Source organism: Sapajus apella, unplaced genomic scaffold (genome assembly GCF_009761245.1).
Source record: "Sapajus apella isolate SASKATOON/1434 unplaced genomic scaffold, GSC_monkey_1.0 scaffold63, whole genome shotgun sequence".
In the NCBI taxonomy this organism is placed as follows: Eukaryota; Metazoa; Chordata; class Mammalia; order Primates; family Cebidae; genus Sapajus; species Sapajus apella.
In genome coordinates, this window is record NW_022437003.1 from 1,922,567 (window position 1) to 1,949,065 (window position 26,499).

General features: G+C 35.8%; 1 long non-coding RNA gene across 1 annotated transcript in view; it reads right to left on the reverse strand.

Annotated features, from left to right (window-relative positions):
* The window catches only part of LOC116529728, a 41,791-nt gene extending 16,121 nt beyond the window's left edge, over positions 1 to 25,670 (reverse strand). The window contains exon 1 of the long non-coding RNA XR_004259633.1: positions 25,440 to 25,670. This is a non-coding gene — a long non-coding RNA (uncharacterized LOC116529728). The remainder of the gene's footprint in view (positions 1 to 25,439) is intronic.
* Positions 25,671 to 26,499: the final 829 nt, after the last annotated feature.

Sequence of the window (26,499 nt, forward strand, 5' to 3'; positions counted from 1 at the left end):
TAGTGACATCAAGTGTTCTAAGTGCAACAACAAAGTCACTCTGTGAAACCAGCTGCTTTCTCTTTTCCTTTTTGACTTAGTTTATGACATTTGTCATGCAAAAAATTATTAGTGAAAGAATACACAAGAATGTAAAAGAAATACTGTTTACAGTTTGGTGTTATTGTATAGATCATTATATATAATTATTATTTTATAATTGTATACATAATTATACAATTATAGATGTAATTTATATATTAAATATATTTTTATAATTATATATAATTTATAATATATATTATTGTATAATTATATGTACAATTTACATTAAATATATAATTCTGTAATTATATGTGATTGAAAATTATATCTTGCTATATTGATTTTATATACAAAACCAAATCTTATAACATTTTATATTGTATATTTGTTTTCTATACATATTTTATATGTATATAAATTGTTACAATTATGCATATACAATTGTTATTTTATAACAATTAAATATATAATTATTTTAAGTACAATTTAACACACTCACATTGTTACATATACATATCTTCAAATATACAACCTTTGTGTCAGAAAGATTGCTAAAGACACAGAACTGCCAGGGGGTGTGGCTCACACCTATAATCCCAGCACTTTGGGAGGCCAAGGCGGGCAGATCAATCACAAGGTCAAGAGATCAAGACCATCCTGGCCAACATGGTGAAACCCCGTCTCTTCTAAAATACAAAAATTATCTGGAATGTTTATGTATACTATGTATATATAATAACAGTATGTAACGTTTATATATATATATAACCATATGGCTGTGTTAAACTGTAATTAAAAATAACAAAAATATGTTAATATTGATTCAAAAATATGTTTTGCATTCTCATTTGTGGCCCTTTCCGCTTCTTAAAGCGTAGGCAACATTTCCTTGCAGTGTTTTTCTCATCTCAAATGGCTCTGTAATTTAGACAACAGCAAGCAGAGCACATGATTAATGAAGCTGTGAATTGAGGACGGGACAGCTGCTGGATCACAAAGAGATGCTTTGTGGGCATGTTACTACATGTGCAAGGAACTCTACAAATTGATAATTTGTTAAGCTAATTGAATCTCTCTGTGAGTGTTATTGTAACTTTTGGTTAGACCAGGGAATAACCAAGTGTTTATACCAATCTAGGGAGGCTAAAGGCAAAGCCATCATTTGCTATTGATAGGACCTGCATTCACAGCACTCAGCAGAGCCCAATATAAGCAAAATAATCAGGCTGAATGTATGTGTTCTTGTCATGTTCAATGCCTTGCTTGCCCTCCTCTGCTTCCTCCAGGGAGGATCCAGGGCTCTCCTGGTGATGTTCAGTCACCCAGGCTGCTCTCATTCTGCATTTTCCACCCAGCCAGGCTGGTATCAGCCACCCACATTTGTTCTCAAATCTCTCCTCATCCCTCTCAAAAGTACCTGTCTTGTGTTACGTCTCTTTTACCAAGAGTAGAAATTAAGAAGAAGGAGATGGAGAGTTGATCTCTATCTAATAGGGAAGAGAACAGTATTGGTAATGATGTGCTTTTGCCAGCACTAACATCTTTCCTTCTATTAACAGAAATGAAGCATTCTGTAAATATACCATCCTTTGTGTCAGAAAGATTGCTAAAGAAACAGAACTACCAGGCGCCCTGGCTCATGCCTGTAATCTCAGCACTTTGGGAGGCCGAGGCAGGCAGATCACAAGGTCAGAAGATCAAGACAATCCTAGCCAACATGGTGAAACTCAGTCTTCTCTAAAATACAAAAAATTGGCCGGACATGGTGGTGCGTGCCTGTAATCTTAGCTGCTCAAGAGGCTGAGGCAGGAAAATCGCTTGAACCCGGGAGGCGGAAGTTGCAGTGAGCCGAGAGGGCGCCACTGCACTCCAGCCTGGGTGACAGAGCAAGACTCAGTCTCAATCAAAACAAAACAAAATAAAAAGAGAGACAGAAGTAATAGTCAAGTCATAGGAATGCCTTCTAGGATCACAGGAATCCTGAGTTCTTCAAGTAACTCCCACCAGCTTTCACTGTTGCTGCTATATTCAGCCAGCTTGTGTCAAAGTCACATTGCTGAAAAACCAGTTTGTATTCCAGCTCTTGTTGAACTGCTACAGCTTTTAGATATGGCTAGTGCTTGCCCACTTGGCTCTTGAGGCCCTGCTCTCCTGATCTTCCTCCTTTTCTGACTTCTCCCATTTCCAAAACCTTAAAATGTTGGCATGTTCCAGAGCTCATTCCTAGAAGTGCTTCTTGCATCAAAGTTTTACATATCTTTGATAAGCTCTAACTCCTAAATCGTTGTGGCTATCTTTGACATCTGTATGAGACCCCATTTCCAAAGTCAATTCAATATCTCCATTGGAAGTCTAGTAATGTTCTCTGAGTTAACATCTCTGAAACTGTGCTCCTGACCTTCAGTCCCAAAGCTGTTCCTGATAAGATCTCCTTCCTCTGTCTTAATTTTTAAAAAATCATTTTTTCTTTAACCAAAAATCTTGATATCATCTTTGACTCCTCTTTGATTTACACCCAACATCAAATTCAACAACAAAAAATTATTAGTTCTACAATCACAAAGATCCAAAAATGGACTTTTTATTATCTCCACTCTTGGTTCAAGACATTATCCTCTTTTACCTGGATTACGACAATAGCCTTTCACCCGATTTCCCTCTGCCAGTCCTTGCTCACCTAGCAAGTGTACGATCCTTTTCAGAGGTTAAATACAATCACTCAGTTCATCTGCTCAAAACCCTCTCATAACTCCCTGCCTTGCTGAGGGTAAAAATTTGAATCCTAGAAATAGCCTATGAAGCCCTACCTGATGCGACCCCGCCATCTCTCTGATATTGTCCTCTGACACCTTCCTCCAACTCTTCCCATCTAAGAATGCTCTGGCCTCAAAGTCTCCACCGTTGCCCTCCCCTCTACCTGGAAAGTACTTGATCTACACACACCCATATTTCATTTCCTCACCTCCTACAGAATTCTACTCAGATGTCACCACTTTCCTAGGATTTGCTGGCCACTCTAATACAATCACTACCTATATTTATAGCAATTCCCATTCCCATTTTCAGTTTTATTTTTATCCATATATATTATTGCAATCTAATATGCTATACGTTTTATGGATACATTTGCTTAATATTTCTCTCTTTCTAGTAAAATTGTACGCTCCAAGAAACATGTGGATTTCTTTGCTTTGTTAATATTTGCTAGGCATTTCTGACCCTAGATAAATGCCTGACACACAGAAAGTACTAAAAAAGTGTATTGAATGAATAAGTGATCCTACATAGAAATACCAACAGATAATTAAAATTTTCACAAATAGGCAAGCTAAGAAATCTTGATATAAGAAGTAGAGCCAGGCACAGGCTTCACCTGTAATCCCAGTTACTTATGATGCTGAAGCAAGAGGATCACTTGAGGCCAGGAGCTAGAGAACAGCCTCAGCAACAATCCACTTCTAATTTTTTTTTTTTTAATTAGCTAGGCATAGTGTCTCACACCTGGTAATACCCACGACTTAAAAGGCTGGAAAGATCACTCCAGCCCAGGCGTTTGAGGTTGCAGTGAGCTATGATTGTGCCATTGCACTCCAGCCTGGGTGACAGACACAGAGCAAGACCCTGTCTCTAAAAAAATGAAAATGAATACATAAAGAAGAAATAGAAGTTAAGTTTGGCAACAGTTTAGAACAGAATAGAGAAAGATATAAGCATTGCTGTTTATAGTCATCAAATTTTATTGGCCTGGTTAATTTCATAATAGGAAATCTTTAAACCAAAAATCTATCAATCCAACATGTGGTGATGTAGACACACTTTCACATGAACTGATAGAAGTAATGTGATTTTTCTGAGGTTGTTTTTGACAGGCCAGTGCTGATAATGGAATCAGAATTTGAAAAGTTGAAAATCAGCCATCTCATTGTAAGGTGAAGCTGAGATCTGAAACTTGATCATCCAAGGTCAAAGGCTCCTGACCTTGAGTTCAGTCCCACTTTTACTAGGCTGTGCTGCTTTGGCAATTTGAGAGGCCTCATCGAACCTCTAAATGCGATAGCCTTTCTTACCTCTTTATCATTCTTCCTTTAACCAGAACTCTCTTTCTCTGTCCCCATCCGTTTATCCACCTATCCGTTTCTTCCTTTAATGTATTCAAGCCCCAAAGGGACTGACACATATGAGCTCTCACATATTGAAGGAAGACATTCATTTGATTGGTTGAAAGCTAAACAATCATATGTTAATGTTGATTCATAGATTTTTTTAAGTTGTGCCTTTAATTTTAATATGATGAAGAAAAGGGTAAGGAGGCCCAATTAACTATCTTAAAACAAGATTTTCTATTTAAATGAAAATATAAGAAGGGATAATGGGTTGCAATAATATAATCAAGACAAACTGGAAATAGATTTGTCTGAAAGACTATAAGCCAAATATGAGCAAAAATAACAATAAAAGGCTAAGCATACATTAATTTCTTACTGAGAATGGAAAGTTTGAATGGCTGTTTTTATTGCACAGGTCTTGTAACTTCTATAAACAATCTTGTGATAACTCAAGAAAAAGCAAAAAGAAAACAACTGCAACCAAAGTGTAATGTGTAATCAAGCAGCGGCCGCTGTGTTGTCAGCTCAGAAACAGGAGATGCAGTAGTAACGATATTTTGCTGATGGTTGGGGTGTATAAAACATCAGCTTTTATATAATGACAGGAAGCACTTCAGCATTGTGATCAGGTACAATTCAGGTGTAATTCACATATAGGTTTTCTAAGTTTTTAAAACAAATGAACTGTTTTTAATGAACTAATGGAATATTACTGCTTTTTGGTGATAGCTTTATTGAGATAAATTCACACACTGTGCATTTCACTCATTTAAAAGTTATAATTTGGCTGAGCACAGTAGCTCATGCCTGTAATCCCAGCACTTTGGGAGGTCAAAGTGGGTGGATCACTTGAGGTCAGGAGTTCAAGATCAGCCTGGCCAACAAGGTGAAACCATGTAACTACTACAAATACAAAAAGTTGGCCAGGCGTGGTGGCAGGCGCCTGTAGTCCCAACTACTCAGGAGCTTGAGGCAGGAGAATTGCTTGAACCCTGGAGGCAGAGGTTGCAATAAGCTGAGATCGCGCCACTGCACTCCAACCTGGGTGACAGAGCCAGACTCTGTCCCTAAATAAATAAATAAATAGTAAAACGTAATGATTTTCAGTGTATTCATAAGTATGTGAGACCATTACTACAGTCAATGCTGGAACATTTACATAACATCAAAAATAAACCTTGTACTTTTTAGCCATTAACTACTTTGTTCCTCCAATTCCTCTAGCCCTAAACAGCCACTTACCTCCTTTCTATGTCAATATATTTGTCTATTCTGGACATTTTATATAAATGGAATTGTATAGTATGTGGTCTGTTGTGACAGGCTTCTTTCCCCTTGTACAAGGTTTCTGTGGTTCATCCATATTGTAGCATGTATCAATACCTCATTCCTTTTCATGTCTTAAAAAAAAATTCCATTTTATGGATATACCATTTTTTGTTTATCCATTCATTCATCCATTGATGGACACTTGAGTTATTTCCACATTTGGCTATTATAAATAATGCTGCTACAGATATTAATTTGCAAATATTTGTGTGGATATAGGATTTCAATTCTCTTGGGTATGAACCTAGGAATGGAATTGTTATGACATATGGTAACTTTATGTATAACCATTTAAAGATCAGCCAGACTGATTTGCTAAGTGGCTGCACCATTTTACATTCCAACTGGTACTGTACAAGTGTTCGGGTTTTTCCATATCCTTGTCAAACACTTGTTATTATCTGGCTATTTTATTCTAGCCATCCTAGTGTATGTGAAGCAGTATCTCATCGTGATTTTGATTTGCATTTCCCTGATGTCTAACAAGGCCAAGCATTTTTTCCTGTGCTTATTAGGTATTTGTATATATTCATTGGAGAAATATCTGTTCAGTTCTTTTGCTCAATTTTAATTCAAGTTTTTTTGTCTTGTTATTATTGAATTCTAAGAGTAATTTTTATATTTTGGAGACAAGTTTCTTACCAGATATATGATTTGCAGATATTTTCTCTCATACTCTGGGTTGTCTTTTCAATCTCTTAAGAGTGTCTTTTGCGCATTGAAGTTTGTAATTTTTATTACTCAAATTTAGCTATTCAACAATTAGCTATAAATTTGAAATGTCCATTTGTTAGTTTCAGGAAGAGTATCATTGCCTTACTAAAATATCTCAGTAAATGAGTATGTGTCGATGGATGCTAATTAGATCTTTAATTAATTAATTTAATAATTACTTCTTTAGAAAAGTGTAAAACATTACCATAAAAGGCAAAGAGAATAGTCTGAGTTATAAGCATCTACTCTTCAACTTAGTATGATATGTGTTTACATTGTCATCTTTTATTCTGAGCCTGATTTTATAACATAGAATATTAAAGAAGGAATTGATAGTTCTTTAGTTTCTTATATAGACCAACTTTTTCACTCCTTTCTTCTCTAGATAGAGGCAACTGCTGTCATAAATTTTGTTTTCCTCCAGATTATGTTTTTACATGTGTACTACACACATATGTAATCATTTACAAAATACATCATTAACTTATGTTTTAATACATTCATGCATATTTTCAATCTTTCTACAACCTGCTTTTTTGCATTGTTTTCAAAATCTATTCTATTTAATTTGTATAGCTCTAGTTTATTCATATAATCTGCTTTCTAGTAGTATTTTTTTGCTATTTATTTTTATTATAACTTATTTATGAGTACATAGGATTTTTCCAAGTTTTATTTTCTGTTGTGTTTCTTTTGTTTTGTGCTATTAATAACAATGGGGAAGCTGACATTCCCATATACACAAGCCTGCTACATACAGAACTTCTTGCACTATTTATGTAAAAGAAAAATTCTAGGTTTTTGTCTAGACCTATTTTTATCTTTACCAAATGGCTTTAAAATGTTTTTCTCTGTTATTCGCTTTAAGCAGTTATATCCTTGCCACATTGCTGTAGCATTATGGTGAAGCATTTTAATCATGGTCAACTTGTGAATATGAGATGGTATCAGGTTGTTTTTTATTTTTTTCTCTGAATTTTAGATTCCAGGAAAAATAGAACATATTCAAATCTTGGTTGTATATTTGTGTGTTTATATATACACACACATCTTTCATTATTTATGGATTAATAATAAATTATAATGTGTAGGTTATTTGTGAAGAATTGATGTATGTCTGATACTGATTCTTAATATTTACAGTCATAGACTAGCTCTCCAGGTGACAATTTTTAAAATGTATTTTAGTAATATTTTACAATTCCCTCCATACATTTAGATTTTCAAAGCAGATATTTTTAGTTTTTATTACTTTTAGAAACAATCTTTTTTTTTTTTTTTTTTTTGAGACGGATTCTTGCTCTGTTGCCAGGCTAAAGTGCAGTGGTGCAGTCTCAGCTCACCGCAACCTCCGCTTCCTGGTTTCAAACGATTCCCCTGCCTCAGCCTCCCGAGTAGCTAAAACTACAGGTGCCCGCCACCACGCCCAGCTAATTTTTTGTATTTTTGTAGAGATGGGGTTTCACCACGTTAGCCAGGATGGTCTTGATCTCCTGACCTCATGATCCGCTCGCCTCAGCCTCTAAAAGTGCTGGGATTATAGTCGTGAGCCACCATGCTCAGCCTAGAAACAATCTTTATTGCACTTGTTACTTTTGTTATCATTATTTTAAATAATATATTTTACATTATATTCTCTAATGGTTCATTGTAGGTACACTGGAAACCTACTGATATTTGCGTAATGCTCTTTGATATAGTAACCTTACTGAGCTCTTATTTGTTCTAATAATTTATGTGTATACTCTCCAATAGATTATTCATTGATTTTTAAACAATTGATGTTGATGCCTCTTTTCTATTTCTTCTCTTACGTAATTGCCTGGGACCACCAGTACAATGCTGAATGGTGGTAGAAGTACTAAACACCCTTGTTTTGATTGGACCTAAGTGGGAATTTCTTACTCTATCAGCATAAAATATGATATTTATTGCAGGTTTTTGGAATTTTCCTCTTATCAAGTTACCGACAATCTCTTCTAGCTCTAGTTTGCTAAGACTTTTTTCAGTAATGATTAAGCATTGACTATCCTGTATAGTTATTTAGGGGATTATATGTTCTTCCTTTTTAAAATCTGTTAACTTTGGATAATAATATTAACCATATTTTCTTGCTTAATTATTTTCCATTTTTTTTAAAACTTCACAATTTTAATATTCTAATGGACTCAGTTTATCTGGGTTTTATTAATTTTTCTATCTATTTTAGTGGGAATACCTAATTATTTAAAAATGGACAATCCTTTCCAGTTTGACTTTTTGCTTAAAATATAAATTACTTGATGCTTCATAGATTTGTGAAACTGTTTCTTTTCAAGAGGTAGGAGGGGATTTTTGATATCTGATTTTTTTTTATTTTAAAATTTTCTTCTCTTTTAGTATTTATAATATGTTAATTTCTATGTATCTTAATTAAATACCAGTAATTTTAAACAACTTTATTTTATGAAGTTTTAAAAATTTATTGAAACTAAATTATTAAATATACTTTCCTGTTTCGTTTTAATATTTACTATATCTGTCCCATTGCAATACATTTGAACCTTCTTTTCCTGATGAACATTATGGGAGATGTGTCTATTATATTTGTATTTCAAAGTGCCAATTTTGAATTTGTTGGTTATCTATATATTTTTGCTAATTAAGTCTGTTCTTAAGTTTGTTATTTCCTTTCTTTTACTATCTTCAAATTTTCAAAATGCAAGTTGAGAAATTTTGAAAACTTATTTTGATCTTTCTGTCATAAAATAAATACATTGATAGCTAATACATTTATCTCTAAGAACAATCTTTGTGGCGATACACGGGTTTTTAAATGTGTAATATATTTATTGTTGTATATGAGCAAACATTTTATAATATCTAAACTGTTAACTGCCTTAGTTCAATTTATTTCATAGTATATACATTAAATTCAACAATAAATTAGTAAAATAAATATTAAATTAATAACAAATGTATACATTTCATTTCCTAATTTTATTGGATTTTCAGAAACTATCTTTTCAGTATCAATTTTTATATCAATGTCATCGGTTCCGATAATGTGATAAATATGTTATTGATTCTTTGGAGTTCTTAGTTTCATGGAGCATGATAAAAAATTAGTTAGTTTATTTTTCCTTTTGAAAATCAACAAGTTATGACACACACACACACACACACACATATATATACCCATTGTAATTACTACCACAATCAAGATGGAAATATGTCCCTCATCACTGAAATTTTTCTCATCTCTCTTTGCAGGTGATATTTTCCAAGGCCAGAGTAACAATACTGCTATTGTGCATTTTTTCACTATAGATTACTTTTGTTTATTTAGAACATCATACAAATGAAATTATTTATTCTGTGCTTTTTCAGCATGAATTCTTTGGCCTAATTCTTTTGAGATTCATTCATGTTATTTGTAATTGTTATTAATTCATTGCTCATATTACTCAATTATTTTTCTGTTATATGAATATATTTAAATGTGCTTATCCATTCCTCTAATGATGGGTATTTAAGTGATTTCCAGATTTTGGCTGTTATAAATAAATCTATAAACATTCACTTCTTTTGTGGGTGTACTTTTTATTTACATAGAGTGTATAACTAATGAGTGAAATTTCTGGGAAATACAGTTAGTGTTTGGGTGACTCTATTAAAAACTGCCAAACTGGAACTGTGTTTGGCACACATAGAACTGTGTTCTAATGTGGTTAAATCATTTTACATTTTTCAAAATTGCTCTAATTCCTCACAAATACTTGGTACTTTCTTAAGTTTTTAATAGGGTGACCTGGAAAGACTTAGCTGAACAAAATTGAGGATACACTTGAAGTAGATGAAGGAGTTTTCGTGTGGGTATCACGGCAAAGAGCTTTGTAGGCAAAGAGAACAGCGCCTGCAAAGACCTGGGACCTCAGGAGGAATCCAGTACGGCTCGGGTTGAGGGAACTCACTGAGGGAAAGCTAGGGAACAGAGATATCAAACTTTGTAGGATGCTGAAAGACATAGGGAGAACTTTGACTTAGGAGTGGAAACAGTAACTACTATAACACATGAGAAGAAGTGGAAGTATAAATCTGGCTGAGGTGTTGAGAAAAAATTATAGGAATGTTCAGGGTGGGGCAGGGAGACACTTAGAGGCTATTGCAGCAATCCAGCAAGAAAAAATGGTGGCTGGGACTAAAGGGAATGATGGCGATGCTGAGAAATGGTAGGGTTTTTAAAAATATCTGAAGGGAGAACCAGCAAAATGGCCTAGTAGAACTGGACGCTGAATGCGAGAGGAAGAAAAGAAGCAAGAATGACCCAAGATTCTACCCTGAATGACTGACTTGCCATCAGCTGAAACAGGCAGAGCAAGTTTGGGGGTGAAAATCAGGGGATCTGTTTCAGAAAGGTTTAGTTGAATGCATCTGTTAGAAAGAAATCAAAGTGGCTAGGGTGAACAGGTATTGCATTTATGAGTCTAAAGTTCAAGAAGGAGGTCCTAGAAAGTGGATTTATTGTGTATAAATACTGTTACAAACCATAAAACCACTTTACTATTTCATTCTATGATCAACATAAGTTTAGTCTTTGTTTGGTTTTTCTTTTAACATTACACTTTGGAATCCTTCCAGCTTTCATGCCACTTCATAGAAATATGCACACTGTTGGGTAATTTATCAGCAATTACATCTGTTGACATTCCAGCTGTTCCTCATGGTAGCTTCCTCTCTCTCAAAATCAGAAAACCAAGAATAAAATGACACCTGACAACCTCGCCAGCTCAGCACATCTGGAGGCACTAAATGTCTGACTCAGGAAACGTGCATCAAACTGACGGGTGAGAAAGTACTTAAGAAACCATTATAATTTTCAATTTTTGAAGGTTTTAAAAATAATTAGAAAAATGAATTTAAATGAGTTATATTTTTAGATTATTGAAACATTCCCTCCAACCATTGGTTCTTTGGGACAACTTAACCATTTTGCATCTATTACTCTAGAGAGTATTTCAGTACTTAGAAAAAACATCACACACTCTAAAATATGTAAAATGTGTAAAAATAGAACAGTATTTTACTGATCATGTCTGAAGCAATACTAATAATGAAAGCTAAATTTAGCTAACCATCCAACATAAACAAAAGAAATATTTTCGGTCATATTCTAGAAGACTTAAATTTTAAAATATTTATATGTAAGTTTCTCATTAGTGTTATTATTCCAGGCTTATTGTGTAAAGTTGACGATGCTAAGGTCAAGTCTTGGTGACATCATTTTTTCAGCTTTCTTCACTTGTTTACAGTTGGAGGGAACTGGCTATAGCAAGATGACTTGAGATTTCTTTGCTGTTCAGTTATACCTGCTGGGCTTTTCTCGTGTTCAAAAACACAAACTGTAGTTAGTAATCGATAGTTGGTTTTGGTATTCAGGCAACAATTCATATGTTCTTTTGTACCCTATATACTTGAAATAACATTCTCAATTCCTTTCTAATCAATTAAAGGCTGATACAGGCCCTTCCTTGTTACATGATTTGTGATGTATAAAGTAAATATCTTTTAATAAAAGTAGGGCAATGTGCTTCCTTTGGCAACAATTGTGAAAGGACATCCACCAAAAGCCTGGTACCATATTTTTAATATGCAACTTAGTGTTCTCATTTTTAATATAATTTCAGTATTTGTTTTTATAATGGTTGATGGAAAGCTTAGAAACAGTGATGTTAATTTACAGTTTTCCCTCATCGCTTATGTTCTCTTGCAGATTACACCAAAACATATGCTCATCTTTGTGAAGAGGCTTGTTTTTTCATTTTTACTCTATGTTGTAATAAACATGAGTTCACAACAAGTTGCAAGGTAATACATGCATCCCTTCATCTACTTTCACCAAAACCATTACATCCTATAGAATTATAGTATAATTCAAAACCAGGAATTTGATGTTGTGATAACATGACTGATAGTTCTACTATTCTATGCCATTTTATCACATGTATATTTGTGTAACCACCAATGTGCATTTTCATAAGATATAATAAAGCAATTTTCTAAAAGTGTTAATATTCATACATATAAATGATGTCTATCCCCCAAAATAATTACCTTAAAAGACTATGTTTCTGAAGATGTCTTCTTTTGCAATAGTACGTCTATTTTTTTTGCAAAAAAAAAACAAAGGAAACCTACCTAGTTCATTAATTCTTCCCTGAAATCTTACCGTATTTGCCTTTTACAGTTGCTATCTCATTCTCTGTTTTCACTATGCTAAATTCTCAATTCTTATTTTAAACCTAAGACTTTCCCATTGCTTACTTCACTGCTAGCAAACTGCTTTGCCTCCAAATTTTCTGAGAAAATAAGACTCTCAGACATGAGCTCCTTTGACTTCTCAGCAACCTCGGCTACAATGGAAGTACCCTGCATCCTATCCAAAACACTTCCCTCCACCGTTCACTTCCTCCTACGACATGGTAGATGACAGAAAGATTAACAGGGCTTTCCTTCTGGTGAAGAGTCCCTGACGGCCTCCCCTCACCTTGCAAAGCTGATCTCTGTAAATTTTCTCTACTCAAACCTAAGGCATCCTGTTCTTGCTTGGCCAAAAATAATTACTCTGCTTGAAGTTAAAAGGACGTAACTCCTTTATTGGAAAAAGCGTTATTAATGAAAATGGAAATCTTTATGATATTGTGTATTGAGGATTATTTTTACCAGATCTTGCAGCTCTGGCCATGTGTGGGTCAGCACATAGTTCCCTGGCTTTAGAGGTGGAAAGTACATTATCATGTTCTTCTGGGGAGGGACCCAAGCTCAGCCAAGACAAAACTGCACTGGAGTCTCTCCTCATTGAATCACTTGAGTAGAATGTTCACTCATAATAGCACAACTGTGATAAATGTATAGTTCATAGCTGCCAATATAGTTTGAAAAAGGCTCTCAAACATAATGCTGAACAACCAGTTTGTTTTATTAATATTTAAATGGATATATTTCTGGGTGAAATATACACTCAGTGAATAGACATTTTAAGCTGTATTTGAATGTGTTTCACCTTGTAGCTTGAATATTTTCATTGTGCCATGAGTATGGCACATTTCAATATTTTGAATAACTGAAGACAGAAAACAGAATATTTGATTTGTGTGAACCTGCTGTGTGTATACAATGTTTTCTTGGAGAAAGTGTGCTTATTTTTGTGACCCAATTAGAAATATGCTGAAATAGTCAAGACTCATTTGGACAGTCAGTGAACCCAAGGGTCTGTAAGGTGCAGCAAAGGTGATCCAGTTCTAATGCTTGCTTCCAGATTGCCTCCATTTCCTAAGCAAGTAGTGTTCAAAATTTTAAGTGACCTCAGGCTAAAACCTGTTAAATCCATTGTCAGTTCATTTGCAAATTCTTCTCTCTCCCTAACCTGAAAATGTTTGAATTTTCTAATCCATGTAGTCAGCAGCTGACTGTGGAATTTTTGCTTACCCTAGGCAAACTGTAAATTGCCTACTCTTTCCAAATCCCATTCTTTGACTCACACACCGGTCATTTTGCATTTCATTCCTAGTAATGTTTTGCAGTTGGGAGGTGGCCACCTGCTCAGCCTCTGTGATAAAGTCGGACTTGCATTTAGAACATGCACAGATTTAATATCAATTACCATTTTATCCAAACTCTGCTGTAAGACTGAGATGAAATTCTGGTTCAAATTAGTCAGTAAACCACCTATTTAGAGGCTGTTAGAGTGCTGATGCAGTGACAAACATCATTTCTTCTCAAGCTACTCAGAGATATCATAATGAAGTTTCCTGGTTAGAGTAGTGTAAGAAATCTATTTTGCGGTATTTAGAAAAGATAATGTTGCAGGTGCCAATACACACAAATGGAATTCAAATCCTATTGTCTCTGAATAAGCAAAAAATGAAGAGTAGATTGTATTAAAATAATTCCCTTGTTTACAATCATCTGTTGCACCTGCTGAGTTAATGTTGTCTATTAGCATCTCAAAGTAGTTAGTATTTTAATAAAGGCATGATATAACCTCATATAGTTAATACTAACTTGGTTGATAAATGCTGTTTTTGTTTTGTTGATTTCTTTAGTATCTATCATCACCCTTATCAAAGCTGTTGGTCTGTGTCACCTCTAAGCTTACCGTTTCTTGAATATCATGACATAATTTAAGAATTCAGTACTACAAGCCTACAGTAATCAAAACAGCATGGTACTGGTACCAAAACAAAGACATAGATCAATGGAACAGAATAGACGCCTCAGAAGCAACACCACACATCTACAATTATCTGATCTTTGACAAACCTGACAAAAACAAGCAATGGGGAAAGGATTCCCTGTTTAATAAATGTTGTTGGGAAAAATGTCTAACAATGTGCAGAAAGCAGAAACTGGACCCCTTCCTGATACCTTACACTAAAATTAACTCCAGATGGATTAAAGACTTAAACATAAGACATAACACCATAAAAACCCTAGAAGAAAATCTAGGCAAAACCATTCAGGACATAGGCATGGGCAAGGACTTCATGGCTAAAACACCAAAAACAATGGCAAAAAAAGCCAACATTGACAAATGGGATCTAATTACACTTCGGAGCTTCTGTACAGCAAAACAATCATTAGAGCTAACCAACAACCAACACCATCAGAAAAAATTTTTGCAATCTATCCAACTGACAAAGGGCTAATAACCAGAATCTACAAAGAATCAAAACAGATTTACAAGAAAAAAACAAACAAACCCATTCTAAAGTGGGCAAAGAATATGAACAGACACTTGTAGCTAACAAACATATGAAAAAATGCTCATCATCATTGGTCATTAGAGAAATGCAAATCAAAACCACACTGAGATACCATCTCACACCAATTAGAAGGGCAACCATTAAAAAATCAAGAGACAACAGATGCTGGAGAGGATGTAGAGAAAAAATAGGAACGCTTTTACACTGTTGGTGGGAGTGTAAATTAGTTCAACCATTGTGGAAGACAGTGTGGTGATTCCTCAAGGATCTAGAAATAGAAATTTCATTTAACCCTGCAATCCCATTACTGAGTATATGCCCAAAGGATTATAAATTGTTCCATTATAAAGACACATGCACACGTATGTTTGTTGTGGCACCGTTTACAATAGCAAAGACCTGGAACCAACCCAAATGCCCATCAATGATAGACTATACAACAAAAATGTGGCACATATACACCATGGAATACTATGCAGCCATGAAAAATGATGAGTTTGTGTCCTTTGCAAGGACATGGATGAATCTGGAAACCAACATTTTCCACAAACTGACACAAGAACAGAAAACCCAACACTGCATGTTCTCACTCACAGGCGGGTGTTGAACAATGAGAACACATGGACATAGGGAAGGGAGCATCACACGCTGGGGCCAGTTGTGGTGGCAGAGAGGGAGGGGGCTAGATATAGGTGATGGGGGGATGGAGGCAGCAAACCACCTTGCCATGTATGTACCTATGCAACAATCCTGCATGACCTGCACATGTATCCCAGAACCTAAAGTACAATTAAAAAAAAAAAATTCAGAAAAATGGTCATTGCTTTTGAACACTGATGACATTGAATTTTGCATAGTTTAAGAAAAGGGGATTTTAAACACAATCTGTGTTGAGGATTATGGAACAAATATTCCAGTAATAATAATAACAACAACTTCTTAAAGAGCAGAAATGTCTTACCCTCATCAAAGTATCTGTAGGTGAACAATACAATAAAACCTTTGGCCAATGCAGTAAAAAATGTCTCCTAAATAGGCTCTCTGCTCTACCATTTTCTTCCCTATTATGTAATCTTAGCAGAGTAGCAAATGTGATTCTTTTAACACGTTAGTCAGATCATCTAACTCTGCTACTGGACAGTAACTACATTTTACTCAGAATTAAAACAACATCTTCAAACGCTCTACATGAGGCTTTTCTGAGGTGGCCTCCCCATTGTTTCTCTGGTCTCACCTCCCATTCTTCTTCCCTTTATGAACTTCCTATGGTTTTAGGATACTTGCATTGACTTCTCTGCTTGGGATGTTCTTCCCCTCTCTATTTGCACAGCAACCTCTCCAAGTCCTTCAACTCTTTACTTACCTCTTAATGGAAAACATCTAATTAGGCTACTTAAAATTAGAACACTCAATCCCACCTTGAGATGCCTGTTTCCCCTTACAATGTTCTCTCTCTCACTTTTTTCCTTTAGCTCTTATCATTTTCTAGCATACTATATATTTAGCATATTGTTTTATTGTCAAGAATTTTCAAGCTTTTACTCCACTTGAAAGCCAACAAATGAAACTATTGCAATTTCATGGATGCTGCTATAAAATGTAAAACTAGGTGTATTAGTCTGTGTTCTCTTAGAAGGACAGAACTAATAGGATATACTACAGGATATATTAGTTCTGTCCTTAGCTATATAATAGGATATATTAGTTCTGTCCTTCTAAGAGAACATTGACTAATACATCTAGTTGTATATGTATATAAATGGAGTTTATTAAATATTCATTTACATTATCACAACATCCCACAATATATATAGGATATATTATTTGTGACCTTCTAAGGGAACACTGACTAATACACACACACACACACACATACACACACACACACATACACACACATATATATGTATATGTATATATATAAAGGGAGTTTATTAAGTACTCATTTACATGATCACAACATCCCACAATAAGCTATCTGCAAGCTAACCATCAAGGAGAGCCAGTATGAGCCCCAAAACTGAAGAACTTGGAGTCTGATGTTCGAGGGAAGGAAGCATCCAGCAGGGAAGAAAGGTGTAGTCTGGGAGGCTAGGCCAGTTTCTTCTTTTCATGTTTTTCTGCCTGTTTTATATTAGATGGTAAGTGATTAGACTGTCCCCACCAAATTAAGGGTGGGTCTTCCTTCCCCAGCCCAATGAATTAAATGTTAATCTCTTTGGCCAGCAACCACAAAGATACACCCAGGATTAATACTCTGTATCTCTCAATCCAATGAAATTGACTCTCAGTATTAATCATCACACTTAGTCAGAGACAAAACATTTTATTATGTATGACACAGCAAGCTGGATGGACATCACCATGTTTGCATCAGTTTCCCTTGCCTCAAGTATCATGGGGGTGAGGTGGGTGGGCCAGAGAGATGCCTGCACTCCCACAGTATTGCCATGTTACACGAGACGAACTCTGAGCTTAGGAAACCTGATTCTTTCGCAGCGGGCAATAAACATTTCTACTCTCCCTCTAGAGGGAGATACTATCTATCTTTCAAGGCTGTTCACTGTACAATTATTCTTGTACAATTGGCCAGAAAAAGGGCAGTCGGTGTCTTGTCTGCAAGGTGTGCACATGAAAGACCCATGAAGAATGATCTCCCAACAATAATGTTTACTGTTTATCATACAGGCCTCTCACAGTACACATTTCCTGAGAGAGAGATTTTATTTGTTCAGTGATATATTTAAAAAGCATGAAAAATGATCTTGGACTTTGTTTAATCAATCCATAATTTCCAGCTCTGGTATCTTCTTCCTTGGTGACTTTAGCCAGAGTAATCTTTATCAGTATTAATTTTTTCAACCATAAAATGGGACTAGTAAGTAACACCTCTCTAACATATTGTGAGGAGAATTTAATGTAAGGCATCATTAAGTGCTGGGAGTCCCGAAGGCTGAAATGTACATGAGATGTGGAATCTCCTCTTTACTGTCACGTTAACCTCTGCCAAATGTGATGACTCAAATTTATATCACTAGCCCAAACTTCTTCCCTAATCTTAGTCCCATATATCCTATCTGACTTCATAGGCATGTGCACCAAAACTGAATTCATGTTGTCTTCCCCACCTGGGTCCTCTTCTAGGATTCCTTAACCCAGTAAATGACTCTTTCATCCACTAATTTGTACAAGCCATCATCTATGAGTTCTCTGACTCTTCCTTGATAGCACTCAGCACCTCTTCCCACCCTCATGTCTAGCACTCAGCACCCCTCCTTCATTTCACCTCTTAAATATCCTTGAACTCTATCCATTTTTTTCTATTTCTACTGATGGAAACTTGAATCAACGCTAGTGAATCCCAACTGTCTCAGACCAGTGCCTTTTTTTATAGCAAATGTTTTGTAATATATCCTTTCATATATTAAAAAGAAAATGCATAAATGATATAAGCAAACTTACATATGAAATTTCAAAATAAAACCAAAATATTTAGCTGTAATATGAAATATGCACATAAAGAAAATGAATTACATTAAATTAGTTTGTATTTCAGTATGAAAATATCAGGTTTGGCTCGACCAGAAGACGTAACAATATTGTCAGAGGTTTTAACCTACATAAATAATCTGTGTGAATGTGACAGCTACAAAGGCACACAGGTCAATTGTACTAGACTCAGATACCATGAACAGCACTACCTTCAGTGGTATGATTTTCCAAAATGGCAACAGCACATAGTAATTACTCAAACTGAAGTGTTAGGTTGGTGCAAAAGTAACTGCAGTTTTTGCTCTTAAAAGTAATAACAAAAACTGTACCAACCTGATATAATCATCTCTCCACTCACATAGTAGGTGCACATTCCTTGAATATTCAATGTGTTATAAGTCACCCAAAAATACTGTGTTTATGTAAAGGTAACTAGGTTTTAGGTAATTTTTTTAAATTTTGATTTACGTCTCTGCTTTTGAGTGAAACACTTTAAAGTTCGTGAGACACAGACAATTCTCCCTTTAAGTCTGAGTGTCCTGCACATTGCAAAACATGCCTAGGAGGACTGGACCTCACCAAACAGTAAGTGGCACTAGCCACTCCTCTGTAAAAAGAACAAATGGAACAAAACATTCTCATAAATTTCTAATATTGTCCCTGAATAGATGCTACTCCCATTTAGAACTACGGCTGTAGACTAAACAACTCGTATTCATACCTCATTAGCCTCCTACCAATCTTTTGTTTCACTCTATTTCCATTACTTTATTCTCTACTCTAGTCAAAGCTGTTTACCAAATCCAACTTCATTATGCCACCTGGGTTAGAGTTCTGCAGACAAACAGAACAAGTAGAAAATGAGACAGAGAGAAAGACAGAGAGAGAAAGAGAAAAAGGATATGTGATTATGAAGGCTGAGAAGACCCAACATCTGCAGCCAGCAAGCTGGAGACCCAGGAGAGCTGATGGTGTAGCTCCATTCCAAAAGCTAGCAGGCTCCAGGCTCCAAAAGACCTCATGTTTCAGTTGAAGTCTCAAGGCAGGAAAAGACCAATGTCTTAGCTCAAAGCAACCAGGAAGAGGAATCTCCTCTTACTTATAACAAGGGCTTTCCTGATTTATTCAATCTACCAATTCAAATAATGGTCTCATCCAAAACACCCTAAAGACACACCTAGAATAACATTTAACCAAATATTTAGGCACCTCATGGCCCAGGCAACACAGGAAATTGACCGTCACACCAACCATTACACAAATCCTTTTATTGTGTTTTCTTTCTCTCAAGATACAAAAAATGTGCATGACTTTTAGGGGCTTATAAGACTCCCATCTGCTTTCAAGCCACATTGCATCATATTTCATATTCCTCTGTGTGTTTTAGCCACACTGACCTAATTATTCTGCAGATCTATGTGCTCTCATCCTTCACACAAGAAGGCCTGTGCGTATTTATTTTCCCAATGTACTCTTCCTACCACACAACTTTCCAAGGTAAGGCCTAATTATAGCTTCGCTCTTTAGAAACTTTAGCTTTTCTGCTTAGTAGTGATAATGGCCCTTCAGAAAATTTTATCTTAAACTTTTCTATATGGCAAGGATGACATACAAATATTTAACAAGTATGGCATGGGGAACAACCAATCAAAATGCATGCCAGCCACTGAATCAGTGTCCTAGAGACCCCAGTGTGCTCAAAATCAAGGCATTCATTATTGGATTATGGTGTGTTCTAGAGTGGGGTGATCTAGAATATTCCTGGGAAGAGAACAGGGTAGCTGGCAGTTAAGCCTTAAGAGAATCAGTACAGTAGTTGAAAATACTCCAAATTATTTTATTATTACTATTACTGTTATCACTTGTTATTTGTTACATGCAGTATTTACGCTTAGATGAAGTTTACATATAGATTTTGGCATTAGTCTCAAGCAACCCCACTCTTTATTACAGAATGGGGTGTCCAATGTTTTGGCTTCCCTGGGTCACATTGGAAGAATAATTATCTTTGGCCACATATTAAATATACTACCACTAACAATAGCAGATGAGCTAAAAAGAAAATCACGAACAAATCTCATAATGTACTAAGAAAGTTTATGAGTTTGTGTTAGGCCACATTCAAAGCCATCCTAGGCTGCATGTGACCCACGGGCCATGGACAAGCTTGTTATAGAACATATAGCCCCATGTCTCCTCCTTCCCTACATTTCCCACACATATAATTTTATGTTTAACTTGCAAGACAATTTGACTGAACTTTTATTACAAGACTGTAAATTCAGTGAGAGCAAGGACTATACCTATTTTTGCTCACCAGTGTATACTTAATAACTGATACGGTTAGGCTTTATGTCCCCATCCAAATCTCATCTTGAGTTGTAATCTCCATAATCCTCATAATCCCCATGTGTTAAGGAGACCAGGTTGAGGTAATTGAGTCATTGATAATTTCCCCCATCCCCTGTGCTGTTTTCACGATAGTGAGTGAATTCTCACGAGATCTAATGGTTTTATAAGGGACTTGTCCCCCTTTGCTTGGCATTTCTCCTTCCTGACACCTTGTGGAAAAAGGTGCTTCACTTTCCCTTTGCCCTCCACCATGATTGTAAGTTTCCTGAGGTTTCCCCCAGCCATGAGAAACTGTAAGTCAATTAAACCTCTTTCCTATATAATTACCCAGTCTCACGCAGTATTTTATAGCAGGGTGAAAACGAACTAATACAATAACCTCTCCCAAAAATGTGTGGTGCATACTGCAGTAAATAAATATTTACTGAAAGTATGAATGTTAATGCCTTTCATGTAGTTATAGTATACAACACAGTTTAATTTCCTTTTTTCCTTCCTTCTTACCTCCAAGAACAAAAATATATATATATTTTGGACACTCATGTTCTATAAAAAAGTATTCCAAGAATGGGGTTGCTTAAGAGTACTGTCAAAATCTGTATGTAAACTCCATCTAAGTATAAATGCTGGTATGTAACAGATAGCAAGTAATAGTAAGTGTGTGTGTGTGTGTGTGTGTGTGTGTGTGTGTGTGTGTATTTAAACTTTATATATATATATACCCACAGTAAATAAGTGTAAGTATATATAAGTATATAAAAATAACACTAAGTATATAGACACATTATACTATTTAGTATGTATACTATTCAGTGTCTGTGTGTGTATATATATATATATATATATATATACACACACACACACAATTATATATATATTCTATAAAGATAAATACTTACTTTAGTCATACATATCAATAATTTTCAGGTATCCAGCTACCTGAAAGTTTTAGGAGCAAAAATCAAAATTATATAGTAAGTCTTAGAATTTCCCTTTCTAATTTTAATGTGCCTAAAATAGAAGATGAAATGGGAGGCTTATTTTCTTGATATAATTGCTTCCATTTTCTTATCCTTAGCTTTGGGTAACTCAGGCCAGGTCTCAGCTCTTGTTTTCTCTCTCATGCCAGGAGTTGCATCTTCTGTTACACCCAATGCATTGCCAACCTCGTGCTCACCCCTAGCAGATTCATTAAGGAGGAAATGGAACCCTAGGCTTCTCCGACTTTAGGAATTTAGATGAAAAAAGTATTTCCAAAGAAAATAAATTGTGATGCCTTGGACCAAAATGAATTAGGAGACCACAAACTAAGACCAATGCTGATGACAAAGAGTCATGACTGGTATTTACGTGTCATTTATACACCTTTAAACTTCGAAATTTCCAAAACAAAGCACTTTTTCTTGTATTTATGATCCAGTCTGTTCAACATTTCTTGTAGTTTATGCCTCTGTGAAATTAGATATAATTTGTTTATGGAAATGGAATGAAAGCCTAAATTCAAAGCACATTTAAAAAATCCGATTCATTAATTTGGGTCATACACTTATTGACCCCCATCCCATCAACTCTACCATTCTTTGCGCTTTTCCTGTAAACCTAAAAATATGTTCAGATGAGATCACAAATAGGGTAGTGAGAAAATATTTTGATTTATTAGCCAATATGGTTTTTCTACTATTTCTGTACCTCTTATCTTCCCCCACCTCCCCCTTCAATCTGACTCCAACCAACTAGAACACAGGTATTCTGCCACCATTGTCTTAGGAAAGATATCATGCTGAAGACTGCAACAAACAAGTTCTGGTTTTGAATTTCAGAAACAACAACAACAACAACAACAACAAAGCTATTATCCAGGAACAAAATAGATTTGAAAAGATACAAGAATACAAAATCAGAATAATATTTTGTAGATAAAATTTTCTAAATAGGAAGAATAAGAGAAAGAGTAGGAAGAAAATGTATTTAAAAAGTTCCTGTACCTTACCCCTCTCCCCAAGCTCACTCTCCCGAAGAATTAGAACTCCTGGATTGGTATGGAAATAAAAGCACATAAGCAGTATGTCTACCAGCCACAGAGAACATTCTAAGAAACTGGCAAGTTCCATGTGTTATTCTGAAAGATTTCCTGTGCACCCTAGAAGAATAAAAAATTGTTCAAGGACCTTTGATCGCCCTGGGAGTCCACAGTGTGTCTCAGTTCCCAGCCTAGGAAATGAAAGCAGCTAAACATTCCCACTGCCTGGGAATGTTTAGGTGGAAAATTACAATTGTCAGAGAGCTAGAACTGGAGAACTTCTATACTCAGAAGCAAGGGATATTTATATCTCTCAGGACCCTGTATGAGTTGAAGTCTAGGGAGCAGACAAGATGAAATACGGCTGAAAAGACACCGGCCTGCAATGACGATAACCAAGAATCAGATGCTCTTAATCCCCAAGCATGGCACCATGAAAGCCCCTGGAATATAGATGCCATGCTGAGAAAGTGGAAGTAGATAAAGTAATTTGTTGACATAATTTACTTTTCCCACCAAAGAGTAAGTAGGGCCCAAAGCAGAAGTTACCTAATGTATGGAAAAGTTAAAATACATTATTTCTTACACTATAGAACTTTTGACGGTTTGATTTCAAGGCCTTAGAAAAGGACCTGAAAAGATTGCTGTCTCAATTATGAACTCTATTCTGGATGAGGATATCAAGATTTATGAAGATGAGTCATGACTCATCTATGACTTTACTATAATGAGCCATAACAGGTAACAGAAATTTTTTTAAAAAAGCTAAAGCAGAGAAAAGTTGACAGGATACGTCATAGTTCCATATGATCATTACACTCTGTTTGCTGAGGCTTCTAGAGAGTTCCATACAGATGGGACATAGGCACCTACGTGGTCCTGGCATTCTTATAGTCACTGTTGTGGGAAGTCCATAGGATTGAAGAGCCAAGAGCCAAGAAAACAGAAGGCAAATAAGTAGGCAATGCCTTTTATAAGTCCAAAACATAATACATGCCAGGCACATTAAAAGGACGTGAATCCATCTTTGACAAAAACAAAAATTAAATTATAAGTTAATGAAGAGGCAAAGCCAAGACTAAAACAAATCATGTGAAGATGAGGGCCATTTCCTTGCTTCCATCTCATCCACCTGTTCTGAGTTCTCCTGGGGAAGAGTGTGTGGTGTAGCCTCTATACCTTCACCCACCGGTTAGACCCCGCCCTTCTGAGTCCATTGCCACCAAGGGCCACTGACTCACAGATCTAAGCTTGTTGGAACTTCAAATTCCTTGTATTTCCCCCACCCTATCTTTAAATTGCGTGCAATTTTACATAGCCCTTGAGTTTCAGAATGATTTATCTAGAAGGGAGTGATGAAGTAATTTTCATGAAGTTAGATCTTTAGCTAACTTACTCTGAGCTGGGATTTCTCATGGTCCACCGCTCTTTCCTGTAGGGACAGAGAAAAGGTGATTCTGGGAATTACCATACAAACAATTCAACTACAAAGAAGCCACAGGGTAGGGAATATAGGGGTGAAGCAGGGCACATAAGATATCAAAAATTAGTTATTAAAATCCTTCTGTGTGCAAAGTGCTAGTTAATACATATAATAGTTTGGAAAACATCATTGGGATTCTGATGAAGAGGTCGATCACAGCCTTATCACCTTACATTTATGCTACTCTTTCAGAATGGAAGACAGTTTCCTTCCTGAATAAAGCTAATGGAATGACTCTTAAAAATATCTTCTACACCCATAAAAGCAGTTTCCTAATAATTGATCTATTTCAATGTTTCTCCAAGTGTGTTTTCTAGAACCACTAGTTCCGAGTCACCTGAAGTACTTGTTCAAAGGTGGATGTAATACTCAGGCCCAAATCTACTGAATTAGTAGAGATGGACTGAAGTTGAGAGCCAGAACTGGAAACCAAGGAATCTCTGCTTTTTAAAGTAACCCACTTTTGCCCACTAAAGGGTAAGAATAGCTTTTCTAGCCCTTCAAAAACCTTGGCATCATAAACATGGTTTCCTAGCACAGGCATGGGCCAAGTCAAAGTCAGCTACAGTTTCTTTTGGTATTAAATGCCTCTGAGTTTCATTAGGGTGAATTGGTCCTCTGGGATTCTGCCCCTTTGGGTGAGCTGAGATTAAAGAATTGATTAGCAGCCAAGGGAACAGACTGTAGCCTCCGGATCCCGCTGAATAAGCCATAACCATGTGTGCAAAGCTGAATGTATGGTCCTATCAAATTTATGGCCAACTCTGTTTATAATCTTGCGGCATATGCCTCTGTAGAGTTTGTTTATAAAGGGCCAAGGCTGGGTGTATTATGCATCTCAAATGATACACTGTAGAGTTTCCCAGGATAAATGAAATATGTCCATTTTGTCCCATCTGGATCTTGTTATTTTTTTTTTTCCATGATTAGCATTTTGGCAGTTTCCACTCTTCCACTCTGCTGTTCTATGTGCCCAGGGGAGTTGAAGAGCTGAGCTCTTTCCAAAATCAGGGTAGTGCTGCCTGGAGAAAAACTACAGCTGAAAGGGCACTTTCTTTATGGTAGATTCTCCACACTCGGCAGAGGAAGCACAGGTTTCAAATATGATTAGTGGGCAGCGAAAGCACCGTGAGATCAAGGCCCGCGTGAGTCACAAAGTGTGGAAATGTTCTTACCAGATGATCGTCAGGATACCGGAGATTTGCTGTCCCCAAGAACCAGCTGAGCTTGTGAAATTTTCCACGTACAGTTTTGCTGAGCTGCAGAAGGCAGCCCTGTTCTCAGCTCTGAATTTAGTCTGCTGGAGATAAAAATGGGGTCACAATGTTCATTTGACACCTTGTTAATTTATGCTACAGCAAAACCAAAGCAAAACAAAATTCACTGGTATGCAGTAATGTAGCTTAAAATAATGCTAAAGCAGCCCTAAAGTCTGTTTTTCATTTTGAGTGAGTTACTGGGGTAAGACTTAGAAAAAAACATTCTGCAAGGGCAAAGGTCTTTTTATTTCACTTTTGAAATCGTCAGAACTAACCCAGAAATCAGGGCCTTGATGTCCTCATGGATTTGCACTGAAAAGAAAACCACTGGTGGTTATTTTTGCTTTTTATTTAAACAAAAATGTCTTGTAATAATTGATATTTTTAGGTGAGAACTTAGATTTAAAATAGCTTGCTATTTTATTTCACACAGCATATTTCTGCTCATATTTTTATTCATGTTTATAGACTAAACTCTTACTTGCATTATGGTGATTCATTTTGTATATGTAAAATCAGGAAATTAAAAACAAAGTTGTTAAAAATAGAGACTGTATAACATCCAAAGTAAAAGAGAAAATTAAAAAATAGCCTTTAGGAGTTTTGATTAAGAATTAACATGCCACATGTCAGGTACTGGAATACATTTATTATTTTCATGTTGTTGCAATTAAATATTATATATAACATAACTGCCTAATAAATTTTTGATATACCTTGAGAGGTGGTGCCACTTCAAATGATGAAATGAAGCATTTTCTTCAAAACAAAACCTAAAATCTTTCAAAATACTGTTTTGATTATATTTATATTGTTTCAATGGTTACCAACTCCTCCATTGGTGCAAATTACTCTGTCTACATTCATTTATTTTTCCATCTCTATGTCTCTTCAGCCTGCTAATATATATTTCATAATATATTGCCACCTTATGTACAATCTCAAAATATTAGGTTCCCCTTTCCACTTTCTGCCT